This window comes from Struthio camelus, chromosome 1 (genome assembly GCF_040807025.1).
Source record: "Struthio camelus isolate bStrCam1 chromosome 1, bStrCam1.hap1, whole genome shotgun sequence".
NCBI classification, from domain to species: Eukaryota; Metazoa; Chordata; class Aves; order Struthioniformes; family Struthionidae; genus Struthio; species Struthio camelus.
The window spans coordinates 109,748,870-109,776,782 of NC_090942.1; the positions used below are offsets into that span (position 1 = coordinate 109,748,870).

Here is a 27,913-nt window from a genome sequence, read left to right on the forward strand (position 1 = left end):
TCTGATGAGATAATAGTACAAAATGAAATGGCAAAGGCATTTATGTTATAGTGTTTAAATGGAAAATATTCAGCTTGTGACAGGCAGTGAACAGACCAGAGATGGAAAAAAACCTGTGACATATAAGCCTATTTGTGAGTTTTCTCTACTAAAGTTTTTTTTTTTTTTAATTTAATCTCAGAAGATTCAGCCATGAACTGGATGTCAAGATGATTTATTTTTAATATATTCAAATTTTACTGCTGTCCAGAATGACTAGCATGAATGATAAATTATATTGGTTAATTCTAGATACGTTCTCAGCTAAGACAGGTAGAACTTTAGCTTGGAAATTCATGATTCACCGTTGTGCTCATTTCTGGCCATACTTCCTAAACAGAAAAGAAAGTTTGCTTTTAATAAGAATAATAAATAAAGGAATTTAAACAAGACAATTATGACAGTAATAAAAAAAGCTTATATATATATATATATATATATATATATATATATATATATATATATATATATATATATTTTCATGAAGTTAGAATGAAAACCTTAAATAAGCTCCCTCCCCAGGTTACTTCCTCTCTAAAACTGGGATTGCTTCATTTCAGCCTTTTTGAAAATCACAATCTTTGCACTAGGAAATTTTTGAAAACTAGTTTCAGGAAACAGCTTTGCATCTATTAGCCCTCCTGAGCTAGGATTGAAATGGTCCCAATTATAATGAAAACTCACTGAAATTATAAAGTTTCTCAGACTTAGACCAGGTATGCAGAACATGTACAGTCATCTTTCAGATAGTAAAGTCCCCTTTCACACTAACGAAGATACCTGCAGGTATTTTATTTAAAACAGAGTACTCGGGACTGAGCAGGAAGCCCAGGTGCCTTATTTTAGGTTTTTGCTCTCTTCAGTCTCTCAGAAAAACAAATGAGAGAAGAAATAATTTTTCGAGGCTCTACCTTCAAGCCAAATCTCCTCCTTCTGTAAATCCAAGGACACATATATCTAAAAAGGTATTAGAATATGAAGCTTACTTCTCATTTACATTCTGGTTTGCTATGGCAGCATACCAGTGCATTGACTGAAGTGAGAATATAATCTGAAGGTTTCTATCTATGCAAAGGTCAAAAATGCAGGCATGTAGAACATTATCTTCTTTCATGCTATCAAACAGTGCTCTGTTTTGGCCCTTTATGTAAAATGATAAAGAGAAGGTTTGTATGTAGTTATGGTGAATAAATAGTGGTCATCAGTCTTCAGACAACATGATTCAGATGACTGAGTGCATACAGCTGGAAGATGTGCAGCATGGCTTTTGCACACACCGTTATAAGGAAGTATTTACCCATACTTGAAAGTTCACTGTTTGTGTAATTCCTGTATATTTCATTATTTGGATTTTGTATACAATTTGATTTTGGTCTTTCAGTCCAAGAACATAAGAGTTTTACCCCAGTACTTACAGGAAGAGTAGCTTTGGGCTGTCTCATTTCATTTTTCAAGTGTCTTTGTTTCAAGCCTAAAAGGGTAATGTGGATGTTGCAGCATGGGATCTGAAAGACGGAAAATAAAATAAAAGGTCTAGCAAAGGGACTGAATAACCCTTTTCGATTTTTTAAAGATATTTAAGTTTTTATTCTTTTGAGCTACTGTTACTGGAACAGGGCCTGATTCAAAAATTGAAGTTGATGGAAAGTTTATCATCTACAATAGGAGACCTCAGATTTGATTCTAATTATGGTATTCTGCAGGCACACTAATCTAGAAATAAGAACCGCTATACACAGTGCAAACGAGGTTCTTTCTGCTGGCATTCCTGTCTGACTTTGTCCAAGGACATTCTTTTACATCTGCAAAGTTTGTAAAAAAAAAACCCTCAAAAACCAAAAAACTTAATTTAAAAAAAATCTATTCATACACAATATCAGCCCTTCTGATCTAGTAATGGAATAGGCAGCTGTATAGCTTCAATTTTAATGAAACCTATTTCTTTCCGTACTCCCAGTACGTTTGTAAAAAACAATCACTGTTCAGCTTTCAAAGGCTGTTGCATAAGCAGAGAAATGTGTGCTTTATTAGAGTGCCCTTGACTATAATCCTAAAGCCAAGTGGGTAAACTAATTTTTTTCCAAATTTATCCTTTATTTGACAAAATCAGTTGCATATTCTATAACTGGAAAGCTAGTTCAGTTTTTATGAGTTTAATAAAAGTAGCAGTTTTTCTTTGCATATTGAAGAAAAATGTGATTCTTCCTCAAATCTGTTTAATTTAGCCATAGGAAGCACATTCTCTAGTAGGGCAGATTGTTGGCAAATTAGACACAGAGATATGCTATATAAATCCCTAGAAGCTTTGAATTTTTTCTGTATTTTTATATATATATATATAATATAATATTATGTATATTATATACATTAAGCATACTAACACAATAAAATAAACTTAATTTTGTTGTTACCAGGGTCTACATATGCTCTGGATTCAGCTACATTTCCTTGTGCATTTGATCCTGAGTAAGTGCTAAACATTATCGATGTTTAAAATAAAGTATTTTCTAAGAACTCCTCTTGCAAGTCTATAATGGACAATGGAAAGGGATGTTTAGTGCTGCCTTTCCAGTAATTTTTTACTTTGACTAATGATTATGTATCAGATTTGAGAAGAACAGATGTAACTTGTGTTATACACTGCAGACTTTCATGCTTTATTGTGATAACTTTGAAAACTTAACCAAAAAGGCCATTTCTGTAGGGCAGAGATACTACAAAGTGAAATCAATCTTGCTGCTGATGAAAGGAATTGCCACACAGTTTGTACTTTAAATTATGTAGAGCGTTAAGGCTTCCTTGCCAGCAGACATAATTGATTTGAGAGTTGGTGCACTAAAGACTAGCAACATGCTATGTAAAATTTGAGATGTTTTCTGTGTTGGCAGTGTACCATGCTTCTCGGCTGAAGAAATTGCTTAGAATTGGCTTAATTCATAAAATCACAAAGTCATTGTGGTAAAAATTGCTGTAGAGAGATGTAAAATGATCACTAGTTTTCTGTGAACTGTTGGACCTAGGGACTTAGTTTGCTCGGTAGATTTCATGCTCCCAACCTTCCTTCAAACCACGGGCAAACTGTCTCACAGATGTAGCTCCTGGAACTAGAAAGAAAAGTCAGGAAATCATCAAATCAAACAGAATTCAGTAAAAAGTTTCTCTCTGGCTTGTCCCTGCAAACTAAGCTTCTCGGACACTCAGTATACAGTAAATCTGAATTCATTTAAATGATTTCCTTCCTGTAAAATCATTTGCCACTTTTTCATTCTCACACCTCAACAGGCTAGAAGAAAAAAGACATGTTAGTGTTTGGAAATCTAAAATGCTGAATGAGTCAGCTCCTCAGTCAAAAGAACGTGCTATAAAGCTCAGCTGATCCCCCGAACTGTTCCAAACGGAAAGCCGCTGAGGAAAGGCTGTCAGTCAGGTGCCTGCATCAAATGACATGGAGACCAAGCCCAAAGACCACTGCTGTCATTTTGTCTGCAGTATTTACCTCATTGCCTCTCTGTCTCTCTGTATATCTTGCTATCTAAGCCAAGAACATTCATGTTCTATGATTTCTCAGGGACCAATGCATAAACCGTTGTTTATCTGTCTTTTGTATTTTCTTTCCTTTGCTCTTAGACCAATACCTCCTGCCATGCATTTGGCCCATCAAATGCAGCTGGATTTTTCTTTTACTCCATGGTAAATAATTTGGGTGAAAATAATGGAAATCTTTCTTCATATCTTCTGACGGTGTTTGTCAGCTGAGCCATGCCATCTGAAGACTTCTAATCTCTGAAGAAAATTTCCCTTTATCTTTCATTACAAAGAGGCTGTTCAGCAAGCAATCATTTGTTGAGTGTAGGCTGAGTCTATCAATACTGGCCAACACCATGGAGACAATAAATTACCAGTAAAACAGCTACTCATGATTAACCTGTTGAGTAAATGTCATGCAGTTTGGGAGGAAAGCAGAACTGTGAGGACATCTAGTGCAGCAGGTCAGACCTGAGCTGGCTTTGAAGCTTAGTGAGAGATAATGAAGCACGTCATGTCTGAATAGGACTTCAAATAAATAATTTACCTACTTGTCCATTCTGTCTCATTAAATCTTCCTCCTTGTCTTTCCCTTGTGACAATTTTATTACTTCCACATTTTATTGTTTTTACCTGTCAGTCTTTATAATTCTCTTTCATTATTTTGACTGCTCAGCGAAAGCAAAACACAGTTGTTTTTTTTCTCTTTAGTAGTCAGCCGAATCACAGGGTTACTAATGTGACCATCAGACTTACTAGGTTCCTGCTTGATCTAGGCAAGGTACATTAACAGTAATTTTAAGATAAAATTATAGTCTCTTTTAATCACTTGAAAGTAGAAAGTAGCAACTGAAAAATGAAAGGGGGGCTCATAAGACCTGTCCTTCAGTCAGTTACTGTCATCTCGGCATGTTGAGCTCTTGGCTGTCTAGTATAGGCAAAAAGGGCTAAACTTCAGAAGGAAATATTGTTTCAAACCTCCCAGGATAATGAAAAGTGACAGTATCTGGGTTTCTCTTTCTCATACACACAGACAACCACATTCAAAAGTACCCATACTCTAGTTACAGAAATCGGAAAAAAATCTGCCAGAATTAATTACAACAGTGTCAGTTCTATATTTGCTTTTCTAATCCTTTTTTGGTCATAGAATGATATCCTAAGGTCATAGAAAGCTATCTTAGCTGCTAATCTCTGCTATCAGGAGCCAGGCAAGCATTTTTAATTGCATTCTTTATTAATTAATAGCAAAAGAATACATAACGTGGATGTTAGTTTTAAGGAGTCTGACCTGGGTATATTTCTTGCCTCATCTCTGTAGCTCCAGGAGAGAACTAATTTTAGGCTATCTTTTATTGTATGTTACACCTAGATCAAAACCCTTGGTTTTAGTTCTATTCTTTGCATTCTCATTGTTAAAATGACAAAATTCAGGTTTTGGTGTTTTGGTATATTCAGTATTTCCTGTTTCCCTCCAAGTGTGTCTGGAGCCCTTAGCATCAGCACAGTAAGAGTCAAGGCTAAGTGTAAACAATATTAAAATGGCTATAGTGAAGGAAATCTCTTTTAAGTACCCTCATTTTCATATTGTTACAGATCCTTTAACAGTGAAACTTCTCCTCCTTACCAAAGACAAGAATCTGGGCTGACAGTATTTATTAATTCAGGTCCATTTCTCATTCTGTGGTTGAACAAGCAGTCGTACCAGTGTAACCAAGGTGATGATGGCAAGGGGACAGCCAAGAGCAGTAGGGAATGGGATCCGCTTATCGCTACTGGGATTAAAATAAGTGTTCAGTATATAATTCAGTGAGAAGCAGGGAGACAATTTTTCAGCTTGTTGCTGCTGAAGGCAGGGCGTACTGCTGAAGGCACCATTTACCCTCTCCAGTGCCTGCTCCCAGCTGTAAACGTATGATGCTTACTTTGTACTGGCCCTCGCGCTCACAGGGCCTCTCTATGAGCTAATTTAACTAATCCATTGGAAAAGTTACTTAGTAAAATAACTGGATAGATTTATTCTTCGTAGTGTGTTAAAGAAGGTCCTGGGAAAGACAAGTGAGTGCCAGAGCTGGAGCAAGGCAGAGGTGTGTGCTGTTAACCCTTCAGCAGCAGTGAGACAGTAAATTGTCTCAGCTGCTGTGGTAAACAAGCCAGATATAGCACAGCTGGAAAAGGGAGACCACAGAAAACAAACATACTGCCTAACTGCATCCCAACTTCCCCTTGCCTTCGAGTTGGGGTCTAACTCCTTCCGCTAGAGTCAACATAGGGATGGCAACACCAGTATTTCAAGGAGAAAAGTGTAGTTATACTGTAAATAGACCTGTGGACTGGTGGGGGGAAGGGGAAGATCTCTCACAGAATTTAACAGACGTTTTCTGTTCTGTTTTGTTTCTACCTGAAGGCTGAATAGCTTTCTGTAGATCAAGCAAATCATAAAGTTCAAATGAGCGCTGCGTCTGTAATAAAGGAGAGGAGTTCTCGTAGTGCTTTCTATTGCCCTCGTCAAAGAACATAGACATAGGATGCTAGTGAGCAGTGAAGGAATGCGACTAGCTTTTTCAAAAAAGGAATGGAAAAATGGTTGAAAGAAAATGGAAAAAATAAATGTGTAGTCAGGGAAAGGGCAATAAAAAATTAGTAGTGGTTGTAAAGCATAATACCAAAGCTAATCAGGGTAAGATGGTATATGGATACAAAAGCCTAAATTATAGATCACCCCTGAAAAAAGGAAACGAGAAAAGAGAGTGAAAAAGAAGGGGGGGAAAAAAAACTATAGCTATGCTTGTGAGAAAGAAAAAAAAAGCCTATAATCATGTTTAGCTTTCATTTGCATGATTTGTATTTTCCTTGTTCCTGGGTTTTAGATATTATTACATCTCCTTTCATGAATTGTTTCAAATATTTGGAAGATTGGAACTCCATAATGGTTTTACTGTGAACATTTTAGCTATATTATTTCCAGTTGTTATTGCTGGGCAAATAATAGAATCACTGGGTCATAGCTTTTTTAATAACACTTTACAGCAAGTATCAAGTATTTTTTTTGTTTTCATTTTTTGCTTATGAGGCCATCATTCCTCTGTAGGGGATTTCAGTGGGAAGGTCAAGCTAAGAAGCCCTCCGTTGCCTTCCATTCTGTGCCAGACTAGTCTTTCCTCCCCTACCACATAGAGCCTACCCATTTCAGATGTATTCACAACTGTTTGTTGCACTCTAGCATGCATATGATCACTGAAATGATCTGGATTAAAAGCACAGCAAAAAGAATGGAATAGGAATTATTTTCAAATCAACATTGTCCAGTGATCATGCTTATAGCTTGGCTCAGCAACTCCATATTGTGGAACAGCAGGCTGCATCTTGATACACAATAAAGGAACAAGTTTTAGCTTCTTTCAGAAGAACCAGGAGAAACATAGCAAAAAGAGGAGCCTTTCTGGTAAAGAATAATCCAAAGGGAGATTTATATTCCAGGATGAAGCCTTTTTCCACAAGCCTGAGGTTGGTGTCTGGGGATTTTTTCAACTATATTTCCAATACATAAGAAATGAAAAAAAGAAACAAAATGGAAAGTTTAAAACTGACAAATGTAACATTAAATTAAATTCTTGGAGACATGTTTTTCCTCACAGGTTGCTTGAGTGCCAGTGGGAGGTGGCTGGGAGGTGAGAAGCACAACACTTAAGGAACGCTCTTCCCAGCAAAGCCTCTTCAGTCTTTACCTGCAGGGCCCCCAAGAGGCTCTGGGAAGGAAATTGTCCTTTGAATGGTTGTTGCTGGATCACACCCCTCTTTGCTAAGGAGCCTGGGACATTTGTTAACACATACTTTCCACTGACACCTACTTCAGAAAATATCTGTCAAACGTGTCTTTATGAGCACTGCCTTAGCATTCAGATTCAGTTCAATTTAGGTACATGACCCCGTTTTTAGGCAACATGGTGACCCCGTTTTTAGGCAATTTTTTTTCTAAAAAAGTCTATTTTAATTGCTAAAATATTCTGAATGTGTAAATGTCTTCAGCTTCATAGAGTTTAAAGACAAAATATAGAGAGAGCATGAGACAATCTAGACTGATTAGTCTTACTCTTACATGTTATAGATCACTGAATGTTAGCTTTATCTGAAATCCTGTAATATACATTTCATTAAAGCATATATTTCAGAAAGATCTTAAGCCAACAAAAGACAAAGGCTCCAGTCCTTTCCCTAGTTAGTTACCCTTGTTGCTATACATTTTTGTTCATAATTTGTTAATTATCTTTATTGCGAAGGTCAAAGAGCTCATTAATATCCATTAACTGTTTGTGCGTTTGCGTGTGTGTGTGTGTGTGAAGACTCTTATATAAGAATATCACATTAATTTTTGTTTTAAATTATACAGATGGAGTCCCTCAAGCTATTCACTAAATGGGATTTTTTTTTTTTTCTCCCAGGCCCTGCATTGTTTTTATGGTTGCTATTCAACAGCCATTATTTATGGGGATCAAAGAGCTGTATGCAGTGTAACAGCATGGGTCTTAGTGATGCCAGAGGCTGAGGTAGAATCATTCCCACATCCCTCTCATTACTGTTTGCATACCCATCCATTTCTAGCCCTCTGTGCAGCCTTATTCCACTGGGAACTCCTGTTAGTTGCCTAACCGTCACAGCCTTTAAATCCTTTCTGGGGTAATTGCTTCCCAGGATAGCATCTGTCTTTGTATGAAGCGGCCTCCTATAGACCTGCCATATCCTCTAAATTCTTTGCCATGTACCTTTGTTGCAGACAACTTTTATTGGTTGTTAATTGTATGCACAACCAGATCACCAGAGGAAGAAAAATATACCTGGGCCACAAAACCCAAATAAAAATGTACTCATTAGATGCTGGGAGGAAAAGGGGGCATTTGGTTTCCCCATTTAAGGTCTTTTTATATGATCTGTCAGACCACTCTTAATTCCTTTAACATGGACTCTAATGTCATTTCAGGGCTGCTATGTGCAACAATATTGAGGTCGTACTTTTCATGCCATGCTGGCTCCTCCCAAAACTGGAGGTTTTTTTAACTTTTAACTCATTTATATCATTGATGTAGTTCACAAGGAAGGCTCACAACTGAAAGGAGGAGTGATTAAACGAAAAGAAAGAAGAGGGTAAGTGGAACAAGAAGTAGAGGGACAGAAAAGGGAACAATTCTTTATGTTAGCTTCATTGCAAAATGTAGCATAGTAAAAAAAACTACACCTGAAGGTCATGGCTGGATTTAATCAGATATCAATACTTCAATTTATTTGTTACAAAACCGTGATGATTACCTCCTTAATACTGAAACATCAAAGACACTCTGGATATTTTTGATCCAATAATCAGAAATTTCCCTAACATTTCTTAAAGATAAACAATCCAGTGATCCAGAGACATCCTCAGTTAGGACTTTTGAGAGAATATCATTTATACTTGCTGATTAAAATGTCTATATATACAAAAACATATGTTTTTCTTATGCGTACTATTTAACATTATCTTCAGTTACTAATGAACTGGAAACTATTGAATTATCCTTAAGTAGTAAGACTATACAGAAAATAAATATTTATTAAAACTCTTATCATCCCAGCATCCTCATTAAAAACGTTATTAGTTCCATTGAGCAATGAGTCTATACAACTGTAAGAGTAATTTTCCTCCTTAAAGTCCTTCTTATTGTCCCATCAATGGTGTATTTTTCCATTATGCTTTTGACTTCCCTTAGCACAACGAGGTACCTCATAGGCAAAAATCAATATAAATCAAATGCTACGCCCTGGGTTTTTTTGTCATTTGCTCTTTGTTACTTTTCATTGCTGAGTTCTGCCTTTGGATGAAGATGGCATTTTAGTCTTGGCTATTATGTTTCTTAATTTTGCAGTTGCGGCTTTATTGTCTTCTAATTAGTTACTTTTTAAAGTACTCCTAATTTTCAATCTCATTTTTCTTGGTTCTTCAGTCCCACGCTAGTGCGTCTCAAAAGCGTCTCAAGTGTTTTTTAGAGAGAAAACACTTCTTTCCCCATCAGAGCTTGCTTTCATACAGTTTTGTCTCCTGAAATCACCATTTTGCATTGATGACCTTCAAATTGTTCCGGACAAAAACACGTGGTATATAAGGACAATAGGCAGTAAAAGGAACTCTTCCACAGAGGTTGATTCAGTAATGACCCCGTCATGTTTTCCCTAGAGCCATGAAGCTATAAGAATAACATAAAGTATATAATGTAGGAAAATAAACAATATTTAGTTTATTTTGATTTTGATCATCTTTAAATTCTTAAATGTAATGCTAAAAAAAGGGAGGACAAGCATCTCAAGCTTAGACTACCAGCTATTTTAGAGATAAACAAAAAAATGTGGAACAATATAGATATAATTTGTTTATACCATCCATGCTATACTCAAGTCAAGCAGAGAGATTTGTGTTATTCGGTTCTGGACTGAGTTCCAGGGTCACCAGATGCAAAGCAGGTGACAGGAGTGTGCAACTGAAGCAAGATCCATATCTGAAAGACTGTCTATGTCTTCTCATCTTTTTATAATGACTTTCAGCTTTTTTTTTAATGATTAACTATGGGCCAGCTACATCAGGTAGCAGACTTTAACAACTGACAAAGACAGAAATGCAAAATCCTGAAATAATATAGCTTGAAGGGATGTCTGGAGGTCGTCTGGTTAAGCCCCAACTCTAAGCAGAACCTGCTGTGAATTTAGGTCCAATCATCAGGTTATATCAGGTTGCTTAGAGCCATATCCAGTTAAGCGTCAAGTATTTTCAAGGACAGAGGTCCCACAACCTTTCTGGGCAACCTGTTCCAGTGTTTGAGCTTCCTTTACTTGAATTTTTTTTCCCTAATATCCAATTGGATCTTCCGTTTTTACAACTGCAGCTTTATGTTTCTATTTGGAGGAATATAAATCCTATGAATTGCAAGCTAACAAGAAATTAGGGGGGGAAATAGGAAAAAGGGTCATAAGTGTGTAAATCAGTCACAAAATGGAGAGTTGGAAGACCTGTTCAGAAGTTGCAAAACAGCTGTTAGCATTTTCTGATAAGCAAAGTGGCACAGGACCCATTAAAAATAATCACAACGCCTGGTTCCCATAAGGATAATGCTGTAAAGCATCACAGGTTTTAAAGACGATCATGCTCCCATTACATAGAGTCCTTAATTTAGACAGACAGACAAATAAACAAACAAATAACTTTTTCTCCTGAAGGGAAAAGCTAGATCTTCCCCCTTTAATAGTTTGGAGATTAATGCTTTTATCCATGTCTTGTTCATGCAGTGGCTTTGGGATCCTTGAACAGGCTGGTCCTGAATAAGCCACTCTGCCTGAAGCATGTAAGAAATATAGATGGACCTCATACATTTCCCAAGCCCATCTCTGTCTTTAGTGGAGTATTTCTCAGAATGCTGTTGAGAGGTAGGAAAGTCGTGCTATCCTTGGTTAACAATGGAAAAGTAAAGTACGGAAGGTCCCACCTTTCAACGAAGATTGATAGATGAGATTGACAACAAAGATTGATTCAAAGATAAATGTAAAAGGGTTATTTAGAGTTGTTTCTGGGGCCAACAGATAGAAATTCAAATGAGAGAGCCTTTTCACTTCCCTTACATATAGGGGGCCTAGGTACCAAGATTGAACTGAATGTGTAATTTTTAGATTAATCTTCTCACAGAGATTAAGGATCAGAGACATTATGGTATTTAAACTTTGAGCTCCTTTTTGGGCAACTAGTTTGCATTGATTTTACTGACAGCTAGCTGCCTGAGTAATTCCTGAGATCTGAAAGTAATTGCCGTATAAAGATGATGTGTGTACTCTGTTCCAGGCATTACTAAAGTAAATCTCTCAAGAGACATTCTGTATTCTCTTGGATAATACTAAAAATGTTTTTCCTATTTCTGTTATGCTTGGGATATAATTTGTAGGAGCATCGATGTAATGCTTGCACATTATGAAAAAAGCTTATAAATAATTATGCATTTAAGGTATAAATGATAAATTTTAAATCTTAAATTTCAGTCAATTATTGTACTTTCTATTGTATTATTGGTGGGGATGTTATTGTCCATCTTTTATATTAATGGAATTTTGTATTAATTAACATTAATGAAAGGAAATAAGCAAATGCAAGGAGCACAAGCTAAGACGTATTACTTTAGCTTACAATCTAGAAAAATACTTAGTTAGCTTCCAACAATTTTAATCAGATTTGATGGTGTTCTTATTAGGCATATTTAACCAAATTAATATCATTATATAATTGTTAATGTATATGACTAATTATTGCATGTACTTCATGTGAGATCATTCTAAGTTTTCACCCTGATTTTGGAAATTATTTTGAATATTAATTTAAATTCACCTTTTAGAGAGTAAAACAAAATTGTTTACTCAAATTATCAAGTTTTTTTTAACTTCAAAGACATGTAGTAAGTCTGCCTTTGACAAAAATACTTTAGCAAGCACTATCCCTATTGCTTCTTCCTGTTATATCTTACAAAAAAGGCGGAGTTCATTCTAATGAATTGAAATACTTGAATATAAATGTAAAAATACATTATATTTACTGTACGTCATTACAATAATTAATTTTCTATAGACTGGAAAGTATTTTAATACTTATTTTCTAAAAGTAACATTGCTACGTCTTATATATACTGTTATAAAATATGATAAAAAGATAACATTCTTTAAACATAATAAATATTCCCATTACACACTGTGCCTCGTTCAGCTAATAAAATAGCCAAAGTTAGTTCATAACATAGATATGCTACTTAATAATGATAAATTTGACCTACTTTTTCCCCTCATGTTCAATATCAGGCAGATGAATGCCTTGGGGAAAGGTGTAAGGATATTTAAACCATAAAGCTTCGTATTTTCTTAGTACTTCATTTTCATGTAGAATGTGCTCTGCTTAGACCATAGGTTTAGGCTATTTTACATGCATTATTTTGGCTTGGAGATAGGGACAGGTAAAAAATGTTGGCTTTTTTTTCCTCTTAATTGGTAGCTGTTCCCTTTGGCTTTCAAATACTGTTTGTGACTGTATATTGCATGTATCTGTCCACTTCTGATGCAATCCACTGTCTTCTCCCCCTTTCCTTGTTGTTTTACATGAGATGTGTAATCAGTTCTGCTGTGCGTTACCATAGCTTTTTCTGAGGCTCATTATACACACTTTTCAGATTACTTTGTAAATTTTTTGCACCATGAAAAGCACCATTTAAATAATGGGAAGCTCAGAACCAAAAAAAGAATTGATGACAAAGTGAGGCAGCCATAATCACAAAGTTTACATAAAGTAATATACATAATAAGGTAACCACAGCCTATAAATTCATTCAGTGATAGTTTTAGGAGGGCTTTATTTGGGTGGGTGGGTGGGTAGGGGGTCCCATGGGTGGGATGGAGTGGGACAGACCTGCAGGCAAAAGTGTTGTGATAGCTACATCTGTAAGAGGCAAAATGTTCATAGTTAGAGGCCACTAGAAAAGGACATCATGAATATTCTAGATATTTGGTTGGAATGAGGAATCATCTGAATACATATGCGTTTTTCTAATTAAAAAAAGGTGATTGAAATTCAACTGCCTAAACACATGCATCTGGAGTGAGTGCAGAGGCAGGGCTGTCCAATATATCTACCCAAGACTTAAAGGAGACTTGTGCCTTTCTGTAACAGCATACAATGGGACTAAATGATATATTTAAGCAATTGAATCCCACTCTGAATATTTAGAAGTTTTATTAAATGACTACATCTTCTGAAATTAATAAACTTAGTTATTAATCTAATCACTGTTTAACTGAAATTAGTGAGGTCATGCTGAAGCTGCTAATAAGATTAAGTTCTGGAGTTCTGGCAAGTACAAATGTATGTATTTGGACCTGTTTCAGTAGTGCCAACCTTTAAATTTTAGTCGTATGTTTTGCAACCACCTACTATTCTTTTCTAATGTGATACTGTCTGTCTGATTCCCTCTAATAACATGTGAACACCCTACCAAATTTCAACTACACCTGCCAGAAAAGTAGAGATGTCAGAGACAGCAGGTGTCCACAACACCTTTTTAACATCAGCAGGTAGGTAGAGGAGAGACGCAGTGACCTTCCCACTCCCCACCAGGGAAAGGCGTGAGGTGCACACCGTAGGTACCGGCTCCACCTGGCCCTGCATAGCAGCTCAACCATGCTGCTTCTGCCAGACCCACAAACTGCTGGGCGTGCTGCCTTCATGAGCTGGATGGTAGATGCTAGGAGGGGCAGTGCATGTAAAAAATGTGAAGGAAGGAAGGTGGTGTGATGTGAGATGTGGTGTTATGTGAGGTTACTGCAGAGACTAACAGTAAGTTCTGTAATCCGTTTGAAAGCTCACTATCTGACTGGAGTGTTAACTTACTTAATTTTCACAAGGCTCAGGAAGAGAAGAATTCATTTAGATGAGCGGAGAAAAATCAAACTAATTTGTTTACTTTCAGTCTGAAAATAAATCACCCTGATTTCATTCTCCATGGAATTTAAATTCTGCCTTTCACTATACTAATAAGATTACCATATTTGCAAGTTTTATTAGTCGTAAAAGCTTCTTTTAATTTATATAGCTATATTTACTTTCTGAATTAATTATATGGTAGATGTTTAAAGTGTGCATAGCTGTTATTATTATCTTTATTACAGCTTAACACTTACAGCACCGTAGAGCTAAGAAGCCTCCAGAAATGACTGAAGTTTATTGTGCTAAAAAGAGTATGAATAAACATGGGGAGAAGGGAAAGCAGGAATCTATACACCAAGACATTGCTTGTACTTTATTTTCCCCAGTCCTGAAAGATTAATGGGAAACTCAGACTCTACATTTGCACAGGAAGAAGCACAGAAATCAGCAAAAGTGTATTTCTGATTTAAGGCAGTGTTATATTCTTCTCCTGTTTTCTATATACCAGTGATATTAAGCTGCCATCTTTTAAGTGCCCTAATTTGCTCCTATGAGCTAAGTTACATTGTCTAATAAGTCTTTTCTAGGGAATAAACCTTCAAACTCTTATTTTTAGCTGAGGGTGTTTTTAATGTCAGGTGATTTTGAAGGAGAAGTATTTACTTTTATTTAGTGGATAGTATGATTTCTATAGCAACAAAATTATAGAATATATTTTTTCAGAAAACTTTTACAGTATTCCTTTTTGTAGCTTGATTAGCCAAAAAGTTTAATATACATGGCTTCATGCTAAAAAAAAAAAAAAAAGTTGCCGTGCACATAAATACAATAGGTAAGTTACAACAATGCATTAGCTATTCTAAAGTCCAGCAACTGGAAACAAGGCTTTTTGCACACAAGTGAAATAACCACTTACTGCTGATCTAATGACCAAACCTTAGTAAAATATATATCTTAGAACACTAAGGAACATCCAACTCTAATAAAGGATAAATATTGTAAGAGTGTTTTAAAGCGTTGTTGCTGCAACTGACTTAGTGTAGGAAGGCAGAAGTCTCAGAAACCCTACCAAGTTAACCCTATTAAGGTTCTATAACTTAGTATTTTATTTTATTTTTCCATTCATGGCAAAATCAAAGCACTCTTTTAAAAACTAAATCCTTTCCCTAAATCTATATACAAGAAGAGTTAAGAGGTATCTCTTAATCACATCAAACCTGGCATTTGACAGCAGTTAGAGTGAAACAGCCTCTACCTTCTAGAAAAACTTTAAAAATCTGACCAACTTCCATTAAATTTAATTGAATACAGCTCCCTTTGACTTTGCTGAGTTTTGAATCAGCTTCTGAGCATGTAACAAAATTAATTGCACTAACTCACTGCATGAAATCCTGGCTCTGCTGAAATCTGTGGCAAAACTCCCATTTACTTTATTCAGGTCAGCATATTATTGAAATCATGTGCATCAAAGTAGTACTCAGCATACCTGGGGTAGAGGTGAAGTTCAAAGGTGTCTTTCCAGCAGTAAGCTAACCCCTGATATCACCCAGGGATTCAAACTCCTTAAAAGAGTCATTGCTAAAATGACAGAACAAAGATTAAGTAGGACTGTTGGTGTCCTCTGGGATGAAAATGTAAGTCTAAAGATTTTTTTGTTTTGTTTTCAGGTTTTCTGCTTACTGCTTGACTTCTCTCAGTGCTTCCTTTTGCAATCCTGAGCTTTACAAAACCAACAAGTGGTTTGTTTAAAAGTTAGAATTGTAAGGTCAAGGAGATCATTGATATTTTAACCTTATTATTTGTCTCTTACTATTGAAAAATTTGTTTTAACATGGTAATGGGTTTTGTGGCTTTATCAGGATATCGCTGGATTCAAATATATAAACAGATAATTGTCTCTATGCTGAAATGTATGCAGTGCTGAAGGATAGCGCAAAGATATACTTTGCATGATTGTTTTCTGTATTTATTAAAAACTGGGGCAGATTATCATAAAATGATTTATAAAAGTATATTTTCTATCTGTTAATATACAAATGCAACTTTAAACTAAAAACATAAATAACTTTTCTCCTCTATCAGAGCTATAACTTTAGTTCCTTTACTAAATTGGTTTTGTGGGATTTAATTTATCTTTTCCTTAGTTTTACTTGAATTAACTAGGAGTAAGATCTTGAGCACCCTACTGCTGGACTGCAGAGAGAGCAGTGCTTTTATAATTGACTCTTAGGGAAAATTCTCTTTACTACAACTTTTTTTTTTTTTTTCCCCGATCACATCAGTGTCAGTAACTTCCTTCTTCAGCTCTCTGGTTACATTAGAACAGGATTCTAGGGTGTGCGCTGGTTGTCAGGACTCAACCCTACCCCTACATTAGGGGAAAATGTGTCCAGCTAGAGCCAAAATACTCTATCCCTTTCTAAGATGCATTTGCCTCTTTCTGCTTTAAAAAAGCAGAAAAAAAAAAGCTTTTTCTTGTATGTAAGTACATGCCTCTATCTTAAGGCCACTTGTAATATCTCACAATCAAGATGCAATCTTTTAATGTACTGTTTTCTTGCACCTTTTCAGATCTGTACAAGTGAAAGTAGTTGTAGGGGGCAGTAGAGAAAAGGTGTGTTTGGTGCTTGCCTATCCCTTTAGGAATGTTTTTGCTTGTTTTAGTCAAAGAACTCTAACTAATCTATGGTTTATAGTAGGATTTTGCTGCTGAGCAGGGCAGTTCTGGATTAGGAAAATAACTCTTACCACACGTATGAAAAACCATTTATATTTGGCTGAGTCCTAAGCTCAAAAGTTCTATGTCATGTCTACAGTTTGTGTCCTAAAGCTTGTTTTTTTCCTCCCTCCGAAGTGGATATACATACAATTTAATATTCTTTTGATTTTAAATAGTCTGACCAATTGAATGGAAAGTTAGTTTCTAAGAAGTCTTATTAAGAGCCAAAGAATATAGGCACCTGGTATAAAAATAAATGCACGCAAAGATAGGAAAGCTGGTTAAACAGTATTTGCTGAATATGTTATGAAGTGGATTTCTGATTTTCATTAATATATTTAGAAATCATTGTTTTTTTCACTATTCAACAGCTGTATGTCTGGCTGAATGATACGTATATATTGTCTGACAGTGCAGAGGCAATATATATTGAGCAACCTATGTAATGAATTTTCTTTTTGTTATTCAATCCGTTTGGGAAGCATGCAACAAAGTAGAATGATATTTTGGTTTAACCTTGTTTCTAACATTACTCATCATATGTGCACTTTGTTATGGGGTCTTCTGTATAACAATTTGTCATGCAGGCATGAGCATACCCTATCAGATAGCACTAATTTTTTGTGTAATGTTTTTGTGAAATTGCTTCATAAAGGAGATGAGGACAAGGGGAGGAATGTTTATCTCCAAGAGAGAAAATCAGGAGTACAGGAGAACTGGGAGATTGGTACCCTTACCAAGATGAAACTTTTATCCTAGGCTTAACAACTATGTAGTCTATTCATGCACACTGGTTGCCCAGCTGGCAGGCCAGAGTCAGCAAGCCCATCCCTCAGGACTAGCTGCCAACCTGTGCCTTTCCAGCTGGTATTTTGTGAACACTGAGGGGGAAGATATTATTAGGGGAAGGAGGAGAAGATGAAGTTGGGTAGAAATCCTATATGTTAAGGTGAGAATAACCGAGTGCAAGTGATGGGAGTTGCACGTGGAAACATAGCATGTGAGTCAGAGGACCCCAGGATTTGTTCATACTGGTATTTGTGGAACCATTTAATATAAGAGAAGTAATGAAGTAACTCCAGGTCTAAAAACTGCACATGGAAAAAAGGAGGTCTAAAGCTGTATGAAGAACTGATATTGTAAATTGCTAGCCGGAAAAATCTACAAATAAAAAATTTGATAGCTTAACTAAGCAGAGCGAAAAAACTTAGATTTATTCACCTAAATAACTTAATGTATATGGCATTTATTTTGAAAATGTTTTTCTTACATTTCTTTGTTTTTTTTTTTACTTCAAACTAGTGTAAATTTTTTAGATATTTGAAAGACCTCTTAAGAGTATCAAAATAAAATACTTTAATTTTTCACTTTCTCCTGTTATTTACCTAATACAACATGAATTTATAAATAACTTTCATTGACTTTAGTCTGTTTTTTTTTTTTGACAAATATATTGCTCAATGCCTAAACTGTCTTATCTTAAGTAGAATTCCACTGTCAAGCATTCTAGTCTTATCATGATTTACTTTTTTAAGTACATGCTAATTCATGCCACGTTCAGCTCTTACGTAGCTGTAAGAATGGCAAATAATATTTTGTTTTTTTCTAGTTTGGTTAACTTCCTTCAGACATTTCTTGGAAAGAGTGGTGTATGTTACTTAAGTACCTGTGGCTTGATGTCTGATTCTCATGTCTGGGTTCTTCTGAAACTGATATTAATAAAAGCCCGTTACAGCTGGAACTGACTAGGGTAAGGAAAGGGCCATGATATGCTAGGGAAATTCTCTTCACTTTCAAATTACTTTGAATCTTTGTCAGGCACTGCTGATTCCTGTTCAAATAAACTGGAATTTTCCAGTTTGTTAGTAATAAAGTAAACCACTGATATGAAGTTTCCTCACTTCAAACACTTTAATTAAAGAAAAAGTTATTTTGAAGGAAATAGTTAAGTTTTCTGATGGGTTCAGCATATAACTACGCCACATATTTGCACTAGTTCAGATCTGTTAACTCTTGCTGTATTCATTGGCTGATTTGGGTAATAAATAAATAAAAGTGTGGTGCACCTGAGAGTAGCAAAACTCTCTGGTGTGGTTTATTCAATACATTTTTTTTTTCTACCTTTCAACCAAATAACTAGTTTGCAAATCTGTGATTTGGCAAGCATAATATCATGTAAATATGAGTCTTTTCTCTCAGGTATCATTTCATTTCTCAAAACTGATTGAGAGAGGAAAGCTACCCAAGAGATATTGTAAATGTGACCTGTTACTGGCTTTGCTTCCACTACAAACTGAAGAGTTTACCTCATCTTCTCAGATCTGGGTTAATGGTTTCTATTAGTGGCTAGATGTTAATCTCAGGCCAAGCTCCTCAGGTAATTGTGCCTGATCTTCTATAGAAAGCTTCTGAACATGATCTTAAATTATCGAACTGAAACCATAATGAAGAATCTAGTGGTTACCAGGAAACCCTTGACAGTTACTGCGTTTACAGCCCTGAGATATGTGTGGAAACCCATGGTTCTGGCATTTAAAAGACATGTTACTGGGAGAAAATGCCTGTAATATAGAGCTCCTAGTCTCTCAGGGTGAGGGAAGGGACTTTCTTCTGAGCAGCTGAAAAGCGTCCTAAAGAGACAAGAGCAACTGCCCCCCTTTACAACTCTGTAGAAAGAATCAAATTACTAAATCACTAGCCTACTGATGAGAACATTTCTCTGTAAATAGCCCAAGTAATTTTTTTTAATTATTTTTTTTCTGATACGTTAGCACTTCCTTGTAACACTTCAGTCATGTTTTCAGGTCTGTTTTTATGTATCAACTTCTATATTGGGACAAATACTAATGAAGACTATTTTAGGCATTGAATTTTTTCATTTTTATTTAAAAAGTTAGTGAGTGGATAAGTCTATAGATGTATTCTCTATGTATACTGTTACTACTGTAATAAAGCTTAATATATATATTTTTTTTCTTTTTAAGAAGTTACTCTAGTTACAGAGAACACGTGATTGTAATTGTAGGGAGAAAAAAATGTCCTAAATGTAGAAGATATGAGGCAAAACAAGTTTATGCATTATTTACAAAGATTGGAGCCTTAGCTATGGATCCTACTATAAAGACTCTATGACAGCAATTTCTTCTTTTATTTTTTTTTTAAAAGCAGAATTTAAAAAAATCTAATTTTTTTTAAGAATTAGGTAAGTGTATGAGGCAGTAAAATTCTATTTCTAAATTGTGTAATGTTATTTTAAAAATCTATATAGAGATCTGAAGTCCTCGTAAGGAGGGCATGTGCTCACTTGGTATCTATTTTTGCCAGGGAATTTTTTTTTGAGGTACTTGTGAAGTAGCCACAGTAAAAATAAAACCTCTTCTCTATATTAGAAGAATTGCAACTTCTCTTTAAATAGAGGAACTGCTATTGACACAACCTTATTCACTAAATCCATGACAGCTTGTTAAACAAAACGAACTGGAAGTGATGAGCATAATCATAAGGAAAAAATCTGATTTTCCTGCCTTTAGAAAAATGATACATTGTACCCAAGACAAACACTTCAATTTTAAAACTAAGCTTTATTCTATTTCTGTGTTCAGGGGTTTCTGTATTCAGGGTTTGGATGAATGTTTAGTAACTTTGAACAGAAAAGCAAGGGATCTGGGTGTGCCAGAGAGACTAGTCTTTCAAAATAAAATTACATTACATTTCTATTATCTCTTCTGATAAAAATATTCACAAACAATGATTAGGAGAATGGGCCTGAGGAAAGGCCATCAGAGTTGCTGGGGCTCTCCTTCGAATCCAACAGGCCTTGAATCAGGCTTATACTTTATCCTTAACCCACCTTCTGAGACAGAACATGGGCTGTTTTCAGCTGTAGCTTTGGCAGAATATGCTGTATAGCCTCAAAACATGACAGCAAAGCAACAGAAGGCTTCAGTTGTCTCTGACAGGAGCTTTTGGGCCAAAAAGGCGGATGGACATTCGGCTGGAGGTGGGTATGGACGGGAGTTCCCCTGCATTTCTCTTGCCATGCCCAGCTGCTGGTCCTCAGATGGTGATGCCTAGGCATTGCAGGAACTTGCTTTCTTGGCTCTGCCATGGTACTGCTGTAACAGCGCTTATTGCTTGTGATAGACTGCCTCCCGAGCCAAAATTGTGTCCTGAATCGGGGCACTGCAGGCTAAAGTTATATAAAATGCAGGCCTCATATGTAAAACAGTCTTTTTCTGGTTCATAGGCATGGATTATATGACAATTCTACTCAATCTTCTAGAGATCTCAGTCATAAATATAAGAAAATTTCCTTCCCTGTCCTTTCCTTGTCTTCACCGAACACTTAATATACTGAGATTTTTCTCAAACTAAGTGGTAAATTAGACTCTTGTAAATCTGAGAGAGATTATTCCTGCAGATGTGCACAGATCCAACACCGAATTTTCTAAAAATAAATAACATGATTATTTTATTTCAACTCATTCTCTACTTAAATTGAGAGTAGGAAGTTTCAGTAATATTGGTAGGTATCCTTTCAAGCATGCATCAGAAAAGATAGGACCCCTAATTTTAAAAATCAATGGCTTCAGTGCTTCCCAGATATAAACATGTAAAAGCCATCCTTTCTGACAAGTGTTTGAATTTGGTGTGATGAATTGGGTTTCAACAACATAAGCTTGCTTTAAAAAAAAATCCAATACTCTTCCTCTCCTACAGAGTAACATAACAGGATCAAATTTTCATCTCACTTTTGTTCTCTCTTCTCTTGAGAAAAACAAGTAAAAAACGTTGAATAGACAGTTATGTTGTTATATGTTGCTAGTATGTCAGAATTATGCACCAGAGTACTGAAGTACTTTAGAGTACTTCTTTTCCTAATTAAGTATGCAAAATAAACACAGGAAGTGGTTTTGAAGGTAAGTTTGAATTGGGCTTTTCAAGCAATTTATTACAGTAGATTGTTTCTACTTCCTTATATCTTACTTGTCAATGTCTAAAAGAGTTTCAATTGATAGCTTTAATTAAAATAATAAATAACCATTTATACATTAGAAGTGGTAAAATTCTACAGGAAAATCAAAATGCAAGTGATTTTAGCCAGTGAGACCATTGTAGGTGCCACTGCAGGCACTGATTTTGTAGGTGAGCGGATGAGTTCTGAGCATTAGTTCTCTCATAACATGTGCATTAGAGGAAGATGTGGGTAGCATTTAAAGGCCACTCAATAGCTTTTTTCAAAAGTGAATTGGAAAGTTAGCTGCTTCTGTCTTGGTGATTTCACGTGAAACCAGCTACTAGGCACAAAAGTCAATCTTAAAGATGGAGAGTAGCAGACATAACTAGGTCTCATTTGCAAGGAGCTGACAACTTCACTCCCAGGATCACTTATTTGACTGCTTAAGTCCAAAAGGTTGCCTGAGCCATTACCGTTGGTATAGTATCTCGCATAATGGACTCCATAGCTAGGCCTTCCTATGTTGATACAACACAAATGATCCTAAGTAAAAACCCAATTAGTGAAGTGCATAATGCTTTTCAGTTGATAACTGCAATATATGAGAGCATGCAGAATAAATAGAAAGGGCTATGTGCATAAATTGATCTTGCTTTACCTTCACACGTTAATGCTTCTTATCGAACCACTGTGGAGTCCAAACAAACAGAGCCAAATAAAGAAGCTGCATAATCTTGTGCATAGAGCTTAAAAAAAAAAAAAAAATCTGAACCACAAGGATCCCACAGTACAAATCCAAGCTTAACTTTCCCCCGCACACATGATTTTGAATAAGGCACTTAATTACATTTCTCCACCCCAATCAATCCATGGAGAAAACTATTCAAGACCTACTGAACAGGAATGCAAAGAATGAATCTCAGCTGATCTTTCTTTAGTACCCATTTTAACAAAAGGGTATGGACTAGCTGAGAAATTATTCTAACTAATAATTTATAAGCATCTGAAAAAATCACTTATTGCAGCATTAATAAAATGACAATGAATAAATTCAGTGGTAATTTACTTTTCTTTTTCCTTGAGAGAGCACTTACTGAAGTTTAATCAGTGATGTTATCCAATTAGTTTCACTTCTATATCAAAAGTCTAATATTTTTCCTACTATTGCGCATATACACATATATGGCATAGTAATAACACTGCTTATGATCATCACTCTATTCATGCTAAAACACCATCGTAGAGTTGACTTTCCCTAACTTATCTCAATCCAAATAATAAATTAATTATGATAAACATGACTCAGGATCTGGTGTCTGTAGGTGTTATTCAGATTCTGGGGGGTCAGATGCCTAGGGTCAGATAGTATTACAATTTTAAGCGTATTTGGGACAGAGTTTCTCCTTTCTAATAGCCTTTCTGTTTTCCCTGTGAAAATGGTGATGTGTAAACAAAGCTTTTACAAACCATTGATCTTCAGAGTCAGCCTTTGCTCATCTTCATCCCCATCCCCAGCTGCTGTGGTCTGCTTTGAGGGACTAACAGAAGAGTGATAACCACAGGTCAGACAAAATTCCGGTATCCTCTCCCCTAAAGTGATAAAAAGCAAGCACTTAAATAATGGGGTAATTGTACGATGAAATTGCTACTTGCATAATCTCCTCTAATCAATCCTCAGAGAAATAACTACTATCCAGCCTTCCTAGCGTGGAATACAGCTGCTGTGCAAGTATGATGCAAAGGAATAGCCTCTGAACTGAGAATATTCCTTGCTGTACATCTGCTGCTGAACTATAGTCCCTTTCTGACGCTTCTATGCCTGAAACTTAGGCCCTAGTTTATACAGAGAGAGTTATGCTAAGTGGACTTGCTAGAAGCAGAAGCAGATTTGGGAAATCCAAAAGTAAAGAGCACCTACTAGACTGCATGTATGACTTTTTCATGTGGGTAAGACTTCCATTCTATGTTCATGCTAGTGGCTGTGTGTTGTATAACTTGAATAAAAACAAACATAAAGCTACGCTTCTGATAAAACGCAGGTTTCATTTGACCTCATAAATTGGGCACTAGAGTTTTTCTAAGCAACAAAGAGGCCCTCCTGTGTGTAAGAGATCCTCTGCAGACTTTCCTTTGGAACTGATTGCAGGAAGGGACAGGACAGAGATTCTTAACCAGTAACCGACAGGAAGGGTTACTATAATCTGGTATTTATCAGTAGGTGATAATATCACAGCAATTTATAGTCCAGGGAAAGATCTGAGAAATCCCAAAATCTATCTTTTAATTTTTATTTATTTATTTACTTATTGTTAGGGATGAGTAGTATCAAGTATGTATGTGAGTCAGAGAAAACATCACTGGCAGAGGAATTTTTAAAAATTTGTTATCCTGAAAGTAATTTTATTAATGAACAGGAAGAAAATAATTTTATACTACTTGCCTAACATATGGTATCTTCAGGCTAGTGTATGCTATCCTGAAGACTCTCTCTTACCATCAGTTCAAAAGAGCTTTCGTTAGCTGTAATCAGAAAGAGATCCACAAAAACCCTTCAGCTCTCTCCTGACTATATTATACATAGAAAAAGACCTTTGAATGTTTAATTCAGTAACTGTTCATTCTGAAGTCCTGACAGCATGGCTAGTATTATACTTCTTCAGATCAAACTATTTTAAGAAGTCCCTCACAACTTAAATTTCACTTATTGCATTTGTAGCAGTTTATTTTGGGCTGAATACTGAAAGAATTAGGCATCGTTTCACTTAGAGCGGGGTTTGGAGACTGAGATTTGAGAAAATTTGAGAAAATTCTTTAAATTCTTAAATTTGCAAATGACTATACTGTTCTAGTTTAGGATTGGAAATGCCATGATTCTGTTGCTTTCTAATAAGGTCAGGAGTTGATTAGAGATCCTGAAGAAATTATGGAGCTATTGTCACACTCTAACAAAATAAAATACATTTCCCCAAGTGGAAATTCAGGTATTGCATCTCTAACAGCCTTTTAATATTAAAACTTCCCTGTGTAAACAAGAGCTATTTTCCATATTAATCAAGTTTGTCTTGCTAGTGAACCAAATCATTTCCCAATTAGAGCTGAAAAATCCACTGATTTATGAGCAAACTTTTAACTTTTTTTTTTCCTCACCAAAATTCCTTGCATTTTTATTAGCTTTTATAAAAGAGTTGCTTTCTTTATGTTATTCCACCTGTGAAAGGAATCAGAAAAACTGTGAGAAGAGGTTATTTTCTTAACTTATTCAGATTTTGGTCTAACTTAACACATGTGGTACTGAACAGCACCTTGGCTTCTTTTTATTCCCCTTCCTCTTCAGCATCCTAAATCTTTCAGCTCTTTGAGAGCTAGTGTTCAGAATCTGGCCCTGCACTCAGCATGAGTTTGGCAGAATTTCCATCTCAACATAAGTTGCTTCTGCACTACCTTCACAGTTGGCTTGCACAGTTATTCAAGGTGTACCATTTTATGACAAGGATAAGGTTTTGATACAGTAAGTTAAGGTGCATTGCTACATTACAGTGATAGCTCAAGACAAAAGATTTCTGGTAACTTATTATAGATATTTTAACTACTATGAGTTAAAATACACTGAAAATTCCTTGCAGGAAAAGACAACCTGATAAAGGATTTGGAGATAATTTGCCCTGAAGAAAATAAAACAAAATATCCTGAAAATACAGAAAGAAAAATGTTTGAAATAGATGAATTTGCATAATAGGGTCGTGCTTTTAACAAGAGATTTCTACCTTCCAATGGGAAAGAAATAGAGAAGGCTACCAGCCACATTATAGGCTGTTTTACACTAATTTAGGGATTATATGAAGTTTACTGTTGGAAACCATTGAAATCTTACAAAGACTTATTTAAGAACAGGATTTGAAACATCTAGCTTCTTTCAGTAGATGGGGAACCAAGAAACACTCCAGCCATAGTTACTGTTTTATCTTCAAACTAGGACCTGCTACCAGAATTTACCATGACTTTGAAAAAACGTAGACTGTATGGTTTATGCAGTTGTACTGAAATCAAGAACTTTGTAACAACCAGGTCACACTATGAACCAGGACTCCCGAGTTCAATTTTCAGTTACTTCTTCATGGAGACTACACAGTATGCATCAGAAACAAAATTCTAGCCAGCACAATAGTTATTGTGTAACATGATGAACTTTTCATCCAAAGACATAATTGTCATTCCATATTAAACTTGTGAAAGTCCATGTAATAAGGAGATCTCTTGCTATGTGTAGAAATGCATCAAAAGATACCTATCTATACTGTTTGGACCATTTGGCAGCACTACAACTCCAGTGCAGTCGTTTTTTCCCTTCTCCCTGCCTAAGCACCTTCTCAAGTGATTTTGATTCTGCAGGCTGAATTCTGCTATTAGTGGCAAAGTTTCTAAACTAGAGCATCTGAAACAGGAAAAAGGAATTTTCCTACCATTTTCCCACTTTTCAGCTGAGGAACCAATCCGCTAAATAGACCCACTCCTAAACAGCAAAGTACCATGGACTTTCAAAGGCCTGTGATAATACTTTGTCATATCTGTAATACAGAAATCATTTCATCTGATACTGCAATTTTCAGGATGGAAAACTGCGGCTATTTAATAGCACGCAGAAACATTATACAACAATTTTGTACAGGAAATGAAAAGTAAAGTCTTATCCAGATAAAACTGCAGGGAAAATACAGATAGTTTTCTTCTGCCTATCAGTTGTAATTGAATTTGGCAAGGACAGGGAGGATAACTTCTACGACTGTGAAAATGGGCCATGGCAATCTTAAAGATCAATCACAAAGGCGTCTGAGTTGGTTGTATTATCCAGTTACTGTACAGATAGACTTATTCATGGAAGATCACAGCAATCAAATATATTTCCTTTTTTAATTTTATTAATGTGTCTAATCTCCTACTATGGATTCCTGTGGCCATAAATTGAAAGTTTTAGGAAAAAAAAACCAACCTGAACTATATTTTTCATCAATTTTTGTAATATTAATTCTGTGCCTCTGGTTTGAGTGCAAGAGGAAACTTACCCCACCCTTTACCACTCAATACTGACTGTTTTCATGTTGAGCCGAAAAATCAATTACCGCTCAAAATACCCATGCAGACAGAAGAATGAATTGTCTTGCTAGTTAATATGTCTATCTGATGAAAAAAATCAATACTTTTTTTCTTAAAAAGACTACCTGCAAGAGGAGAAAGCTGTTTATCTCTGTCTGATTGATGAAACTGCATCAAAGTCAGTTATCCACCATTAAGTTATTAAGTTCCATATTTATCCTAGTCACCAGTCAGACTGCTGGAGTTCAGTGTTCTGGCAGCAGTTACTTTATAATATAAGCCAAAGTTGAGAGCACTTGGAAAAGTTGGAGAATCAGAAAGTTTTAGTAAAAAGCCAGGGAGGTTTAAAAAATAAATAAATAAATAGCCCTAAGGGCCAGAAAAGAAGATTGGCAGACCAAGATTACCATATTTCTCCAAAAATGATAAATTCATGCCTTTCTAACAGCCTGCACTCCCAGGGATGTTATCCAGCTGAATCCTAAACTCACCAGTGCTTCAGGGAGATTTGGTGTCCTCCATTCATTTTTTCTACTCTCCTAGAAGTGGTGGCAAAGACAGTGAGTTTTCCTGAAGGGAGACTGAAACATATTTTCTACGCAGGCTGGTTTCTCGCTGAAAGAAATCATCCAGCGTGAAGCAGAGCCTCATAGCAGTGAGACGTGTTCCCTCTGCAGGAGAAGAGAAAGGAGAACTTCCTCCAGCTAAACTGAATTCTACGTACGGTGAGGGAGTAAATGCCCATCCCCCTCATTCATCACTAGCAATAACCCATTCTCACTAGGCTTCTCAAGTCGGTTCCCTCGGAAGATTACGTTCTCTGTATTTTCTTTGCTTATGAACTCCTTTAACTATTTTTAACTCAGAGGTGCAAAGATCAGCTTCTCTGTTGGCTATTCCTGTTCCCTCTGAACCGGATATTCAAATGCCTGAGACGTGATCTTCCTAGGTTAGAGGTATTTTTCTTTTTTTTCTTGTTTTTCAGTCTGTTATGTTTCACTGCTACTTTCTTTCCTAATAACTTATAACTATTTCTCCTGGCTGATTTCTTACAGCAAGTGTTGCTTTTAGCCGGATGTAATTGGCTGCCCTATTGCCTGATCAAACCCTG

General features: G+C 36.0%; 1 long non-coding RNA gene across 2 annotated transcripts; it reads right to left on the reverse strand.

Moving 5' to 3' along the window:
• On the reverse strand, window positions 1-27,516 carry LOC104143952 (uncharacterized). 2 transcript variants are annotated; one of them, XR_694010.2, is made up of 5 exons: window positions 27,294-27,516; window positions 23,179-23,301; window positions 22,370-22,457; window positions 1,455-1,544; window positions 1-371 (listed from the first exon to the last, which is right to left on the reverse strand). It is a non-coding gene; the product is annotated as an uncharacterized lncRNA (long non-coding RNA). The 2 variants fall into 2 exon arrangements; XR_011138864.1 differs by lacking the exon at window positions 22,370-22,457.
• Window positions 27,517-27,913: the final 397 nt, after the last annotated feature.